Here is a 17,704-nt window from a genome sequence, read left to right as displayed (position 1 = left end):
GCCTAAAATGAAAAAAATAGGTTCGTACTGTAATTGGAAGAGAATTTGGTTGGTATAGAAAAGCAATTAAGGAATTTTCATGAACAATTAGTATAATTTGAATATCATTAGTATGGCTAACGACCTACGCTCAGTCGAGGTGTCAACCTAAAAGCTTCTTTCCTACAGTTGCTATATTTATGATATTCCAATGAAGTGCTATTCAACTGTGCCTAAAAATGGGATATGCATAATGTGTTACTAAAACTAAACTTATGATATGTGCGAAACAGAGTAGACTGACACGTTTGACTTGTAACCCCATGATTACCTTGCATCCAAAAGGTGGATTGACACGGGTATCAATTTTCACCAATCATTTGTATGTTTATTCCAACTTCCAACATGTTTCAATAATTACCAACAAGAGAAACATAATTTAGATAGCCTTAAAACCGATTTCAACTCTGTTTTGTGAGTACTGCATTACTTCAGTCCCGTAGAGCAGTTACGTGAAATGTCAAACTACAAGCGAAAGCATCTAGTATGTACCCTGCGAAAATCCGACACGAGAAATACAAGTTACAATTCCGCACATTTAGCGCATACCCATCTGCAAACGAATAGTCGGTTTTGTGGGATAATAAAGCACAATAGATGTAACCAACTCATATGTGGCAACGCTAGATTAACACACAATGGGCTAGTCCAAGAAAGGAGCACGCATCGCCAATGGCTGATTGCCATAAACGCTAACCGCGCTACCAGCGGAACTTCGCATGACGTTTCGTATCGTAATTAAATATAACATAACTAGCTGATGAGAGTTTTATTGTTTGATGCTTTTTTATTTTGCATGTTTATATGGTACGGCACATTTCATGCATTAGCTTAAGTCGAAATCTGTGTTTTAAATTTGCTAAGAATTAGGATGATTACAGTTATTTAAAGCTAGGATGTTTTTCCGCTTTTGGGTTATCAGACATTGTCGAGATGTAACTTTTGCAGGCTCAGATTCAAATAAAAGGTGCTAAATTACATCTTTGTTGAAAATCCGACTCCGACGATATGTATTTGGATAATATATCAAATATTTATCGTTAGCTATGAGTTATAGATATAATTTATTAGCATGACTATTTCTATTGACTACAATATAGCTCGTTCAAATTAATATAAATATGTATTGGTAGGCAACTTTTTCTTCGATGGTTACACCATGAGTAGTTATTTTCCATGTCCAGTACAGATGTCTGATTCCATCATTATTTAAAAAGTAATGAGAGTTTCCCTAAATAATCGAAAAACTATTACTGATCCGGGTTTGAGTTGGAATTATAAAACTGTTTCATAAATGCTAATATGCTAAATGAAAAGTATAGAATTTAACAGGCTACAGCTTTTCTTGCTAAAAGCTTACTATCTTCGTTCTCATCGTTTGTTGTTGTCAAACTTGTATCTTAGCGTTAGTTTTACAAGCCAGTTGTGCATTCGAGATCCGACCTGGAAAGATTTTTAGTGTCAATAGGTGGATTGCTTGATTTTTTGTGTCATTCTCTGCTGAGTAACTATCGTGAATGCATAAAACAAATCAGATCAATTGATTTGATTTATATCGTTTATTTACCCCCGGTTAAAAAAGTAGTTAGATCAACCGTTATAGCACAGAAGAAAGAAAGTCACATCATATTACGTCCACTAGCAGCCGTGGTGCTAGATATATCAAGGAATGAGCCGGACCTTGAGTCGGTTTTTTCTTTAATAATTTTTTGAACAATTGTCGGATTGTTTTGCGGTCTTCGAAGGTTTGCTTCCTCGTTAAATTTCCTACGATATTAACACATGCACTGATTTTTAGAGTCTATAGGGTGATCTCCAGCCGATTGTTTTTGTATAAAGTCAGTTTACCTATACTAAATCCCATACAAACTTCGAACCTCGGGCGCGAAAATATAGTTTAACCGATCTAGCTCAAACTTTGCGTAGTTCTTATGGGACCCAAAAGGAACACGTGAAGTTTGGTGGAGCTAATATCAAAATTTTGTCCCACCCTTCTAACCATGCAATGGTACGTACGTTAAAAAAAAGATTAATTACTTGATTCATCTCTATCGTACCTTATCAAAATTTTAGTTTTGTTTCAATTGTAGAGGTTTTAAATTATTGGTCATTTGCCTACCGGTAAGAAATTTTGTATTACATTATGTGCGGGGTTGGTAATCGAACCCAGGCTCTGTATGAAATAAAAGACTCAACTAATTTTCACGTTGCGATAATGTAATAAAATATTTCAAGTCATCTGGAATCATTCCCCTCGCGATCGGTACTGATCAGCCCGATAGGCAAACACTGAAGACAAAAAGGCGGGTGGGTAATGTCAGAGACATAACTGGATGTCGTGAATACGAAATATAACTTGCACGCTTCCTTCACACTTCCGAATATCAGTTAGATGATCGATTGTGTGAATTGTGCAAGCTTTCCCCTTTTTCACTACTAGAATTTGAAACGATGCACCTACACTATAGTACAGATTAGTTACATTAAACAGCTACTATTCCAAAACTGTATATTTTAAATTTAGTTATTTAAAAAAAACAGGTAAGCCGTGTGGCATCCGGCGGAATTATTTTCTACCAAGAATTGATCCACTGGTTTCCTGTTCCAAGTTGTAAAAGGCCACAAAAATAGGAACTCCTAAGTCAAGGTGTCAATATATTTGGTTTCTTCTAGTTGTTGTACGATAAGTGCTGGAGATGTAGTGTTCATTACTTTAATTGATAATGGTTAGAGTAGCACAAATCAGTCTTCAGCATAAACGTACAGCAACTATGAATCTATCCAGTCTTCTGCAAGAAGGTAAAGCTTCTATAGCTTTGGCTCAAGAACCATATTTCCAAAAGGGAAACTTTTACGTTGGAAAGTTGTTAAACCCAGTCTTCGTTGCCTTCAACAAGAATAGTATGACTAATCCACGTGAAATGTCTCGTGCATGCATACTTTCAAATAGTGCTCTCGATGTTTCGCTCATATCAGAGCTCACATCTCGGGATATTTGTGCTGTCATAGTTGGTATGACTATTGATGGCATAGACAGGAAATATGTCTATTGTTCGGCATATTTACCGCATAACTAACCTTCACCAGGCGATGACTTTAAAAAGGTTGTATCATACTGCTGCATAAGTTATTTACCGCTTATAATCGGTAGTGACATAAATGCTCACCATATCATTTGGGGCAGCACAGATATAAATTCGGGAGGCTCTGATATAATGGAATTTATACAAACCTGCACATAGTTAATGCAGGAAATCGTCAAACTTTTGCAAGATCTGGAAGAGATGAGGTTTTGGACGTAACTCTCTGCTCTGATAGAATTGCGCATGAGTTGGTAAGTTGGCTCGTCTCCGATGAGCTTGAATCTTCGTTATCTGATCATAAGTACATCTTTTTACCTTTTTTATTTTATCATTCAAATTCACATATCGTAATCCCAAATCTACAAAATGGTACCTCTATGAAGAGGGGGGGTATCAACCAACAATTGAAACCTCAATTGGTTTGGAAAATGTTGTCGACGAGACAAACTCACTCATAGTTGCAGCATATGAAGAGGCTTGTCCACTTCGGATTGCGCGAGCTACTAGAGGAACTCCTTGGTGGAATGCTGAACTTGCTAGACCAAGGAAACTATGCAGGACACCTTGCAACCACCGATACAGAGATGTGTAGGAGGCATTCGTGTCGGCTTGAAGGGCTTACTTGCCTTTGCACAAATGAGGCTAGCAGATTAAATAAGTTACTTTCGAAGTCTAAGGACTTTAATGTCGGTTTCTTAAGAACTTCAGATGGTGAGTACTTGTCTGATGAAAGTGATGTACTTGACTTTCTTTTTAACACTCACTTTCCAGGATTTGTTGAGCCATCTCCGACAGTATGTTCCTTAGACTTTTTCGGGCAGTTTTGCTCTGAACTAGTCTCCTGGAAAGGATGGAGTTTTCATAGTGTTACTGCAGAAAGGGTATGAATATTTTAAATATGTTTTGAAAAAAATACTTACTTTTACTTGCGACAGGATATATTCCATGAGCTTGGCAGGAAATAATTGTCAAATTTATTCCCAAAGGCGGTCGCGACACTTATGAGGAAGCGAAGAGTTTCAGGCCTATCAGTCTTAGCTCATTTCTTCGTAAAATAGTAGAACGCATAGTCGATCACTATATCAGGAATGATAGTTTGGGCGTGCATTCGCTACATGGAATGCAACATGCTTACCAGCGTGAAAAGTCCACTACAACCCTGTTACATGATGCTGTGTACAGCATTGAAAAAGTTTTCCCACAAAAGCAATCTTACTTGGGAGTTTTCCTAAATATTGAAGGTACTTCAATTCAATTCTGGAACCAGCTTAACTGAGCAGCGCTCCCATGACGACTGATGACTTCAGCTGTAGTAACGCTGTGTGCTCGGCCCGATGTTACTCTCGTGGTTGTCTTACTTCGATGACCGTTGCTCAGAAAATGATAGAATAAGTGAAATCTTTTATATCGATATTTTGTTCTCTTCCTCAAATCGCGTTCTGATTGGCTGGTGCTGAAATGGGTAAAAACAGACAGGTTTTTCCAAGAGTGTACTATTGAAACACTTCAATGTTGATGTAATATACATTCAAGTTGAAAAATTTCGAATCTATTGGTAGCTAGATTATATAAATCCTTCCACAGATCACTGAGCTATGAGCTTTCAAAATACGGAAAAGGCAAACACGCGTTATGTATTTTCCTCTTTGATACTCGTTGATACCAAACATTTCAGAAAAGTTAGAGAGATTATGTCACACAACTGAAAATTTTATTATAAAATTGAGATCATATTTCCGATGACATGTAGCAAAAATGATGTTGATACGTTAGATACAACAAGATATATTCACGATCAAGAACTTATCACTCTCATAGGGGGTAAATTTCGAAAATTCAAACATCACATAGAGATTTTTGATCTCTGGCGAATGTCAAACAATCAGCTCGTACTTAGTTCAAATTTATTCTTTTAATTCAAATAAATAACAGTTTTGGATCATACCAATACTTCGGTATGCATCAAATGTACTATTTCTTCATATCCAAGTCATTATTGTTCCCAAGCAAAGTCTTGACATTACATTCATTTTGTGAAATTTGAACTTTTTGTTCCAACAGACTTCGTAGCCGATTCTTAGCGTTCACAATTATGATACTAGTACTATGATCCTCATGACACCAAGAATCCTTCCAGGTCGGTACTCGAACAAACGACAACTGGCTTGTAAGACAGGCGCCCTATCCGTTGAGCCGCGAACCCGTCTTCACAAGCAACTAATTATAACCACAGGAATAATTATAATATAGCACACATCGAAATATAATTTTTTAGACGGGCATATCTAAAGAACTAATAGTGATCTTCTATGAAGGTATTACGAAAAACACAGGATTTTTTGGATGGTTCTTATGAAAACAAAGTTGGCGAATAGTCTGGGTAAATTAGAATCAATTTCAAACAACGTTAAATCGGTTTTAAAAATACTGTTTATTGTAGCAATTTCAAATTAACTATAACATGCAAACCAATTTGCATCCTCTTATTCTACTACTAACGCAGTAGGCGATATCACCCAGTTCGCCGTCACCCACCCAGACGCCGTCCGGAAAGGCAGGAGATAAGATCTTGTGAGCACATAGTTATCTGAACTTTTGACGACCTGTCTTGAAAAAAATACTTCGGAATCAGTGTTCTAATATAATAAATATAATTCGGTTTAACTGATTGTGTACATAAGGGGGTGGATAACGCACTGGTGAAATGCGCGATAATTATTGAAAAAGAACCGGATACTTCTATCTTTCTATTGATCTCGTGATTATAATTGGATTAAAACACAAATACTCATTCTAACCTCAGAAGGTGATGGCACTCGATCCTTTCAATCAACTAGTAAACAAAACATCGTGACTTGAAAAAAGGCTAATTCCTTACTTGAGAAAATAGATTAATCTCGTACATATGTGCCCATCAGTGCAAATCAGCAAAAAAAACTCCAGAGATATTACTAACGAGAGAAAAAATAGTTGCATTCGTGCATCATCGACCGTAAAATTTAATCTCCTTTCAAGTGGTGGCTGTCTGCACGCTACAGACCGGCAATGCAGCAAAGAATATGTATACTCTCCTTCCATACGAAAGAGGCAATCCGACAGAGCGGAAGAAGATTCGCCACTGTTTACTGCACCGCATCACGCCGCTTTGAGTGTGTGGTTATGCAATTATCGTAGATGTATGAAGATAAGCACTTATGATAAGTTAACGTGCTCGTTTATTCTTAGCTTATTTCATATCTACTTTAATCGCTCAATGATTTCTTTTTAGTTTCAGTATAAATTCCAGTATTTTGAAATCATTCTTCATTATGCGTATATGTAAAAATAAACGCCTTCCGGTGTCGTATTTCTATTCTCTATTATATTCTATACTCTTTCGGTTTTCTAGCTGTAAGAAAAACATTCAATGAAAATCAACGTTTTGCTAGTCAATCATCTGGAATAATGTTGAATCATTGTTGAAATAATTAAATATAACCTCGACAAAACTCTCCTGATGACGTTTGACATCTTGTACAATCTACAACTGCGTTGGTACCACTATGCATAGGCACTCTTGGAAAATAGTATTGTACTGCATTCAGTTTAAAAAGGGAAGCCACAACGATACTATTTTCTAAGACACCAGAAACTCTCGACGGCTTAGTAGACAGAATAAAGATTGCGAACGAATCGGAAGTAGGTCAGAAAATCAAAGTCAGTGTAACACCGCAAATTTACAAGCCTGGTAGGACTCATTCGCATGTGGTTGACTGTTGTGCTTGCCTAGATACAGATACCGACGTTTTAATACTTACGCGACTATGAAGTGCTTCGTTTCAGAACTGATTTTTAGAATAATGTTTCCTGTGTGGCTTCATGGAGGAAGGTTACTTCAAAACGCTAACACATTGTGAATGATAGAATGTGAGACACATACAATTGACATATGGTATCTAATCATAAAGAGTGTATCGCGTGTTTCTCACTTTCTATTTCAATAATAGTACTTTACCGTTCCACAGAACTTCACATTCTATCGTTTATTATGCAAAAATGTAAATCTAACAGTTGAAAGCAAGTTAATGAATTTCATCATTACGGTTTTCATGTAGAGTAACAGTAACAGAAAATAGCAATCAAGAATTACGCATGCGCATATTTTTTCTTTAAAGTGCTGTTTTGATGCTGAATCAGAATTAAAGTATGAAATGAAGTACTTCTTTTCATTTTTAATAATAGACCTTTTTATGGAATAATGTTTTTATCTGTATTTTTTTTCTAATAATCTCTCGAGTTTTCTGCGACCGGTAAACAGCGGTGAAGCTAAGATCTTTTCCTAATTGTGTTATGTAATGTGAATGTTTTTTGCATTCATAGATTCCCTTCGATTGACGCATCCTCGGACATAGTTATTGAACGATCTATTAAAGTTTGGTCATTTGATTTCCCGTTGTATTGATAATTAAGGCTGTGAGCGGTACAAACTGCTATTTCACGTGAATTGGTAGTACTCGGCGGTGAAAGAATAAAATAAACTTTAAATTCGATAAATGAAGATAACGGCTGGCTTGATCAGTGAAGCGCATCCGGAAATAGAATTTGTATCATCATCGAACGTTATAGGTTTAACAGAAATCCAATACATAATCTTTTTCTCATAGATGGTAAAAATATTTTTCTTAAAAATGTTTTGCAATAATATATTTTCATTACAGTCATTAAGGTCATTTGGCTTGAAGTTTTGAACCGATTTTGACTCTCCCCCCATTTTCCGGTCTTCATAATTGATCACATTTCTCGATAGTTCGAAGCTCAGGAAAGTTTGGAGGGTTTATGTCACGAGGTACAACAATGGCATTTCATTGTTAATATTCCCGGTTGAGATAAATGATTGACTGATTTAACCACATGTAGATTTTTCTATCTTAGGTTCTTTAAACTTAGACTCTTAGACTTAATTGATTACTCGGGATTTGTGAAAAGTCAGCCCTCACGTTATTTCATCGTTCTGTACGATTGCTGTTGGGTCAACGACAAATCACATAAGTTTCGAACCCGACATTTGCTTTTTCTTCCGTGTGTGGTAAAACAAGAGAGGAGAAAGAATTTCAAGGTGTAGTCTAGATAGTATTTATATGGCAAATTTCAATGAAACGCAATTATGTAATCTAAAATGTTTAAAACAATTTCGGATGTGTAATGTCAGAGACACAACTGGATGTCGTGAATACGAATAAAACTGACACGATTTCTTTATACTTTAGAATTCGAATTGATAGTTGATCGATTGTGTGAATTGTGAAACTTTCCCTCTTTTCACTACTAGAATTTTAAACGATTTTTGACGTCGATTATCTCATTTCGGATTTGCATATTTCATTGAAAGAAACTATCAGGATGCTGTAGAGGATTCATTTCTGCCTTTTAGAAGGATCAAATTGTGGAATTCTCTACGATATTTAGCACAGTTCGAAACATTTTTCTCGGACGATTTTCGCACATCGAAAAGTGCACGAAGCAAATCAAATTATTTTGGATTTTCACTAAACTGATGATTTTTACCTTCGATTTGCAAAAGAAGTAATCTTAATAGTTCTTTAGATAACATTTAGAGCCATTAGAACGGCTGATTTTATATAATGTTGTCCACTTTTCGTTTTCATTCTCTCTAATGCAAACGACCAGCAGCTCTGCTGCCTGACGCAATCGCTTTTGCTTGAATTGAAATTAGCTTTGCGAACAAACCGCAACACATCTGCTCGCAGTGCCAAATGCTGCCAAACTGGTTTAATGCGTCTTTTCGGCTTGACGACCGGAAGGCAAATGAGAACTACGTCCTGTACGTTTCTTTTTTCAACCACGCAGAAAGTGCGCTCTCCGATGCCGCTGTTTGAATGCGTCTTCTCGCCCCGACGTCTGCTTCCATCCAACGCACAAGAAGAAATGATCGATTTTTGCATTTTTTCCATAAATATCTGCTTATTAATTTTATTTTTGTGTATTACATCAACATTTTACAGTACAAGTGTTTTGCCCCTTTGGCCTTTCATCTTTGTTGTTCATACGATTCGTTATTATTAACAGGTGTTTTAGTTACTCTTGTTTTACATACTAATGTTTAATCATAATGTTTATTTTAATTATTTATAAAATATCTACCTACTTATAACTATTCCTAACCTAATACGTACAAATTTTGAATTATTTGTATTTCAGAGATTGAGCACCTCTCTTCAAATTTCGTGCAGTATTGTTCGAATTTTTGTTCTAGTATATCCAGGGAGGCCATCTCATGTACTTCACTAGAATCATCTTTAAGATCTTACTTTGAATGCGCTGAAGCCTAAGTTTGTGTGTTCGTGCACAGCCCCGCCAAACAGGGACTGCGTATTCAATTGCGGGGTAGATGATTTGTTTATAGACAGCCATCTGATTCTTCAGGCACAGTTGAGATGTTCTACAAATCAGCGGATACAGAGACCTAATGAGTATGCTGCATTTTTGAACGATTTTGTCAACATGTGACCGGAATATTAGATGTCTGTCAAAGGTGAGCCCTAGATAGATAACTTCATCGGACCATTGACCGAATCATCATCACCGAATCGTATTCGGCATTCGTCTGATGGAACAAGTTTTATAGATCTTGAATGTGGAAACAAGATGACCTTAGTTTTTGCTGCATTTATCACAATTTTCCAGCTTGTAAAATATTCAGTTAGAGCGTCCAGACCTGTCTGTAGTTTATTCTTCAGAGCATTAATGACACGACCTTTGTAAAGAATGGCAGTATCATCAGCAAATTGTGACAGAACACCACCACCCGGAAGAGGTGGGATGTCTGATGTAAAAATGTTGTATAGAATGGGACCTAGGATACTTCCCTGGGGTACACCAGCAGGAATAGTAAATCTTTCTGAAAGTGCATTATTCAGAGAAACCTGGAATGCTCTATCTACAAGATAATTTTTGATAATTTTAATAAGATGCATGGAAAAATTATACCGATGCAGTTTAAACACCAGGCCATCGTGCCACAGATTATCGAATGCTTTTTCAATATCCAACATTGCCATGGCAGTCGTTTTGGACACTGATTTGTTTTGCTGGATGACGTTGTTTACCCTTGTGAGTTGGTGGATCTTCCTTTCCGGAACCCAAAATGTTCTTCCAGGAATATATCCTGTTCATCTGCGAAAGCAAGAATTCTCCTTTGTATTGACTTTTCAAACAGCTTGGATAGGGCAGAGAGTAAGCTGATGGGCGGATAGCTCTTGGAAAAGGAAGGATCTTTTCCCGGTTTCAAAACTGGGATAACTTTAGCTAACTTCCACTTTGAAGGGAAGTAACCAAGCTCCCAGCACCTGTTAAAAATTTTAGCTAAGAAGACAAATGATCGAATACTCATTAAGCTGAAATATTGAATGTGTTGTCGAAACCGGGGGCTTTCATATTTTTGGATTTTTTCACAATAGCCATCAGCTCATTCGCAGTGACTCTACTTTCCTCCGGAACTAAGCTGTCTGATTGGTCAACCTTAGCTACGCTATCAGCAAAGGCTCTTTCATGTGGACTAACAATGTTGAGTCCTAAATTGTGAGAACACACAAACTGCTGGCCTAGCGCATTTGCTCCCACCGTGTGCTGGTGTGATTAAAGGTATTCCTTCAGCTGCGTCCTGGGGTGACATCAGAGGAGGAATAGGCTTCGGTTTTTTCTTAAGCACCTTCGTTAAGGACCAGAAGGGCTTTGAATGTGGGAGAATTTCTCGAAGCTTTTGCTGGAAGTTCCTGTTGCGAAGCTCAGATATCCTTTCCTGGATTATCCTAGTTAAGTTGTTATAAGAAGTCTTCTTATCTAAGATGCCAGTTCGTTGATACTGTCTCCGGTAGATATGTCGAAGTCGGATGAGTTTCTTGGTGACATTGTCAATTTGATTGAATGCTGGAAGGAAGATAGGGCTGCATCGATTTCCATCGGGGAATCAAGTGGCAAATCGATATTAATAAGTTGGTCGGCGATTTGTTGAAATTGGACCCAGTCGGTGCGATAATAGTTCCTCCGAGGTTGAATAGTCAATATTACTGGAAAGTGGTTGGAAGATAGCTCGTTGAAGACAACCGGAGAGCTGTCTATGGCGATGTTGCTGATAAATATATCCAAAATGGAATGAACTCCTGATCTGGAAAGTCGCGTTGGTTGATCCGGAGCGAGGATGTTGTAATGTCCAGCTTCGTAATCTTCGGCAAGTACGAATCCGTTTCGAATCTCTCTTTTGTTTCCCCACAGCTCATGCCGTGCGTTCAGGTCCCCAGCAATGATGAATTTGCTCTGTCGTCGAGTGAGCATAGCTAGATCTCGCTTCAATGATGCACACGTACCATCTCGAATATTGGTTTGTTTGGGGCAGTACGCTGCAATGATGATGATGAGTCGGCGTTCTGCAGTTTCGTAGTTTTGTTGTCATTGTTTCAAAAATGACGATCAGTTGTTCAGCAGAGAATAAGTCACCAGAGTCATCCTTTGCTTGTGGTTGATTATTGCCCCATCCAGGAGGGATTTTTGAGGAAGATTCTTTTTGTGATCCAGCGGCTGAACCTTTTGGATTGCTGCGAGGAAGTGGCGGCAAATTTGGAATATCCCTCTTCGGTGGGAGCCGTGGGAAATTAATTTCATCCTTCTGTGGAACATTCTTGCGCGTTGATTGTTTACGGGACGCCTGTTGTCGAATTTTTGTGAACTCAGCACGTTTGGGACACGATTTGCTAGTAGATGGATGGTCGCCATCACAGTTCACACATTTTACAGCGATGTCATCTAGTAGGCAAGATCGATTTTTGAGCACGGTTCCCCTTTTTATAACGTTCAGTTGAAGATATGTGCATGACTACCTCAAAATCGTCGTCCTTGCGCGAAAAACCCAAGCGAAAGTAAAGAGTTTTCCGCGTTGTTTTCAAATTTTGAGAAAACTGAATTTTTGAGTTGTTTGTGATTATTTCACACTGTTCAAAATGTTATCCTAAATTCCTGATCATATTTTTCATGAAATAGTGAAAGAATTATGTTGCTGTCATTAAGTTCTGCCCATTCTTCCATATGGCTAATTTTGAAAATGCGCCTCAAAAGCCTGAAACTTGCCCTAAAAACCAAATTCAATTTGTATTGATTTCAAACGCAGCAAAGTTTGACAAGCAGCAAACGAAACAACGAGGTGCGCAGTATCGAGTATGACAGTGTTAAATACAAAATCCTTGTGTACGTGGTGGACGATGCCATAGAAGTACATGTACATCACCTTCCTCGCAGGTCAGTGATAATTTCTTTCGAGAAAATATGTCGCAGTACGGAGAAATTCTTTCCACCGAATGGGAAGTATGGAATGGCATGCGACTACAATTCCGTCTTACATCATTTGTGGTCAAGGCGGGAGACACTCTTGTAAAACGCTGATTACCTATGAGAATCAGCTGATTACATGTCAGTTTTGTGATCAACCCGCACACTACGATAAACCATGCACTGAAACTGCGAAAATGACATCTTCTACCAAAGACAAGGACAACCGTTCAACAACGGTAACTACTGAACCCAGTACTTCTTTTTTTTTGTTTCAATTATAGAGGCTTTAACATTAATGTCATTCGCCTCTTCGGGCCAGAAAAACTTTCTGACCCTATGTGCGGGGTTGGGAATCGAACCCAGGCGGGCGGCGTGAAAGGCATCGACTTACCCATCACGCTATACCCGTCCCCCCAGTACTTCTGCTTTGAAAACGTTTTCAGCATCAAATCAGCAAGCAACTGCAATCAATATCCAACAAACCGTATCTACAGCAACCAGCAATGAGCACAAGACTGCGAATAACAGCGAGCAAAAAATATAAACTACTTACAATAATACGTTTGACAACACATATAAAAAAATCAATAAAAAACGTCCCAATCGGCGAAAGCATGTACGCAAATAGGGCTGAATAAAATATCTTTTATTTCAATAAATCTGATTTTATTTCGTCTGAAATTAAGAGAATATTAATCTTTATTTTCTCATGAGCTATGTGTCTATATTTATCAAAATTTATTTGTAGTAAGTTTCACTCAAAAAGGAAAGTTTGATTTAAAGCTGATTCGACGAGAAACGATACGTCTTGATGAGTACAGATGCTACCTTTACATAAGAGGGAAATCCAGGGATATTTTAAAGGAATTGTAGCAAGTAACCCAAACATGGGAGGAGTATGGTCAAATTGTTCAGACTTGATGAAAAATAATAGTACTCACGAGGACCATAAGTATATTCACAAGTAGAGAGATTAATTATGCTTATCAAAAGGCGCTAACATCGATCTTAATTGAGAGGAAATTCATACAATCAATGTGTCTTGTTTTGTAAATCAATATGACTGCCGCCTCAAGATGATGGAAATAAAGTTATAACATTATTTGTAGTAACAAAATAGGCGTAGTTTTCCCCCCTCGGCCAGAGCAGCCTATAAAGGGAAAAAAAAACAATATTTGTAGTAACTGAATCACTATTATATATAACGGATGTAGTTATGAAGATAAAGTCTTTCATTATCATGTAAACATCAGCAGATTGAAACTCTTGAGCGATTATAGGGAAAGGCAAATGTTTATAACCATGGAAGTCTGAGGCATTATTTATCGGATGACGGAGAATGCTAATTATTGTCAAGTTCTTTACAAGTTGATACTTTTGGCATCTTATTGGGAAGGTAGTAACAAAGATGAAGGTGTACAAAAAGTTTCTAACTTAGTTAAAAATAAACTAACCCGAATTAGCGATAACACTGTGCAAAGTATGATTATTATGAGTTGTATGATGGTATACTGGCTGTGCGCAGTCTGAGCATGACTTCTTCAATCTTGGAGCAAATTCAGCAGCTAGAAATTTTATATGGAAGATCTATAATAGAACTGAAACTGAAACAAACGTACCCCCAGCCAGCCGTTCTAGTTTTATTTATTCGAATAGTTCTTCTGTCAAATTTAAAACTGACATACGATGCCATTCTATATTCGAAACACGAGTAAAACACTGCTGAGGCTGCCAGGTTTTCTTGTTATGAAATCCTGCTTTAAATTTAAAACCAAGGCTCAGGTGCCATTCAAAAGCTATTCGTGCCACTTACCGTTGTGGACAACGGTAGAGTGAGACTAATTGTCACAAATATCCATAAAAGAGCTGGCTGCGGTTGATGTTGTCGATATAATTCTTTGAAATTGCGAGAAATTGTTTGTTGAGGCTCTATTTCTGATCCCATTAAAGGCAAATGGTGTAACTAATATATTTCACAATTTCAATTCTAATAAAAATTTTAGGAAGCAAAATATTGCATATAGAAAATGAGTTCATTATTTCACATATTGATGGGAATGTTATAGGCTTATTGTGCCAAGTCATCTCGTTCGTTGATTCACCACGTAATTTTGTTGATTACTCGACTCTCTATCAACGAGTTTTGAACAAATCAGATACAATATCTTCGCTTTGGATCTGAGAAGCAATATCATAGAAAAATTAGTTCGACTAATGAGCAATACGATGTATCGACGCGAAATTTTCAAAGAGGTAACCGTTAACCTAATTTTTTAAACGGGATTCATAATTATCTTAGTTATGAAAAAGACATCTTGAAAACGTCATCATTCCTTGTATTGAATTACATATTCTGTTTTGGTAGTTATTGTGAACCACTATTGTTATCTAAACCATAATGTTTACAGTTCTGCTATTCCGTAAGAACAATCCATACGTTTTGACAGTTGTATACTAACTGAGCGAACAATTGCATTAGGTTTGTATATCTTCATTCGCGGGTTCCATACTTCTGGGTATTTACGTCATTCTTCTTGACTTTATTGGAACGATATAGATTCAATTTTGATGATTTCTCGTCGTAGTTGTGTAAAAACGGAAGACAAACGGAGCGTGTAAATAATACTTCAAGCTGCCAGTGCTGCCATCTGGCAGCTGAAGTGCTGCCATCTCAGTCGACAACGCTGTCTTTAGGATCATTTCTCTTACGTACAAACGATTATTAGAATAAGTAAATATCTCGCTCAATTTCTTAATTTACAGGGTGGCAAGTGACCGGGAAAGTCGGGAATTTGGTTTTACTGGGAAAAGCTGGAAATTTTAGTGCAACACCGGGAAAAATATAATATTGAAAAATATATATAATGAAAAATTAAAATAATTTGGATTCTTCTGTTAGATTTTATTAGGTGTGAGAATAAATATACAAAACACTTGCAAAATTGTAAGCGAAGACCCAAAAGGTAACATCGGGAAATTTTTAATCAAATTATTAAAAATTTCTAGAATCTTTCATGTTTTCCAGTTGGCTAAAGATTGCCCTAAAAACCTTAGAAAGTATGATGGTTTGACTTGTTCTGTGAATCTATGTTTTATTTTCTTTTGAAGGACCATAATAGGATCACAAGAATGTTGATATTGGTGTTGGCGAAGGAGCAGTTGATGATATTAAATCAAGTTTAGTCTGAGCTTTTGGAACTGATAGACTTCTAACTTCACTTATGTAATGATTTAAATAATCTTTTGGTTATTCCACGAGTGATGTTTAGCATTTAGAATCCTATTAAAAAAAACAGATCGACACCTTGTTCGTTCGTTTCTCATTTGATTTATTTGCTCTTCAACGCATTAAAAATGAGAAAACATGACGGATGTCCCTATTGACTAACAGGTATATTAGAAAAAAATGGTGCTTTAGAAGAGCCATGCGTGACAGCAAAACGGTTTTGCTAAATATTGGGTATATGTACATCCAATGACTTTAAATTAGATTTTATTGGATGAGAATTTGAAATTTTTGTCTGACATGACATTGTCAATAATTGAATATATGGTTTCCGTCACAATCAGAGCTTGAGCTTGAGCGACCACCCCTGGTTGCTACTCCGTTACTGATCGGGATTAGCTGAAATTATACAGGAAATTTCTAGATGATCCAACCTGGGACTGGTAAATTATCCTTCAATGTACATCTTCTGGTAATCCCAGAATTCATTGATCAGTACCGGCGCCTACCAGGCCCGAACGTAGATCGTCTAAGGAATGGGAAGGGATGTTAGTCCAACACTTGTTGTTACTAGCCCAAATAGCAAACATTGTTCTTGTATTGTATTTCTTTACTCTTCTCGCAACGATTGTGAAATTGAAAAAGCGCACTTTGTTTGTATGATGTACAACAAGTCTCTTGTTTGATTTGTTTCACTGCAGTAATATTTGTTATGAGAAAGCCGGAAATGAAACTTGTTCAAATGAACATAGGGTACAGTCAGTTAATAAAACCGAGATAGAACATAATCCTTACAGGTTTTTGAGTTGGTTTCACAAGCAGTAATATGAATGATTTTCACGTTTGTTACAAAAACACGTGAAATCACTTGTCTAACATATCCAACAAAAATAACCGTTCTGTAGCAATCGTGAAACATGCCAATTTTAACATGTTTTAATTGCTACTTGGGAGAGGCCGTATATACTACTGCGCACTCAACAAATGTCACGGGAGAAGGATATTTGTTAGTAAAAATTTCAGTATTGGTATTATTCGCGCGCGACTCAGTATGTTCCGATTTCAAGATGCTAGTATGCACCACTAAACTCACTAACTTCCCGAGTGAACGTTTCAACAATATCCTATATTGAAGTCCCGGGAAGTCTTGATTCACAGCTCTTATTCGAGGAAACTGAAGAAAAATTTGCAATACTATCGCGTAAAGAATAATAACTTCCCTATTTTTTATAAATGAAGTTACGTGATACAAAATAAACGATTTAATAGGATTTAGACAAAATAGTTGATTCGGAAATTGCTAGGTTGAATGATGAGATAATTTAGTAAAATAGAGTAATCAGAATTTAACAGATGTTTGCAAATGAATAACTACAATTTGAACAGCATATGTTCATATGACAGTTTGTTGTACCATGACCGAAGCCTTGGCAATGACGATATTCTCTCAGGTTCCAGTACCATCATGCCTTTTATAATTTTTCAATCGAACAGAAATTTCGACTTTCACTTTCAGAAGAAATGAAGAAAGCTCAGTTCGAAATGTCCATTTTAGGAATTTTTGAAGAATTTTATCCTGTGTCGTTAAAATTTGGTTCTGAAAGAATATCGTATATGTTGTTAGCTGAAATCGATTTTACGGGAGGAGAGTTGTTCCCTATTGATTTATTTTATTTTTATGTATAGCAAACATAACAATACAGTCATGTGCGCTCGGTAGAAACCGGTTACATGTAACCAAAACCTCTAGGTGTCTAAAAAGACCTTTTGCTTTTCTTATATGCACTAGTAATGAATATTTCATATTTATATATTCAGATAAAATTCTTCAATTCCTTACTAGTGAACCTATTATAATGTTCTTTCTTGGACATGGGCTATCTGTATAAAGCTTGAATTCCTTTGGAACATTTGAAAAATAAACTAAACAGAGGCGATTTGGGCCTATTCTAAAAATCTGAAATCGGCAATCGACTGCCAACCCAGAAATACCAATCACAACTTAATGAACGATATTCATTAAGCGATAACTATC

The 17,704-nt window shown here is 36.9% G+C and overlaps 1 protein-coding gene across 5 annotated transcripts in view; it reads left to right on the top strand.

Annotated features, from left to right (window-relative positions):
• The window catches only part of LOC131434929 (serine/threonine-protein kinase Genghis Khan), a 96,779-nt gene that overhangs the window by 39,742 nt on the left and 39,333 nt on the right, over positions 1-17,704 (top strand). The window contains exon 1 of one of the 5 annotated variants that reach the window (XM_058602221.1): positions 9,406-9,654. The exons of the other annotated variants lie outside the window; for them this stretch is intronic. The gene's annotated coding sequence lies outside the window, so the exon portion shown is untranslated. Of the gene's footprint in view, positions 1-9,405; positions 9,655-17,704 lie in introns of those variants that run through there. 5 annotated transcript variants of the gene reach the window in all.

This window comes from Malaya genurostris, chromosome 3 (assembly GCF_030247185.1).
Source record: "Malaya genurostris strain Urasoe2022 chromosome 3, Malgen_1.1, whole genome shotgun sequence".
Classification (NCBI taxonomy): domain Eukaryota; kingdom Metazoa; phylum Arthropoda; class Insecta; order Diptera; family Culicidae; genus Malaya; species Malaya genurostris.
The sequence above is the reverse complement of the archived record's forward strand: the minus strand, read 5'-3'. Positions and strand labels throughout refer to the sequence as shown.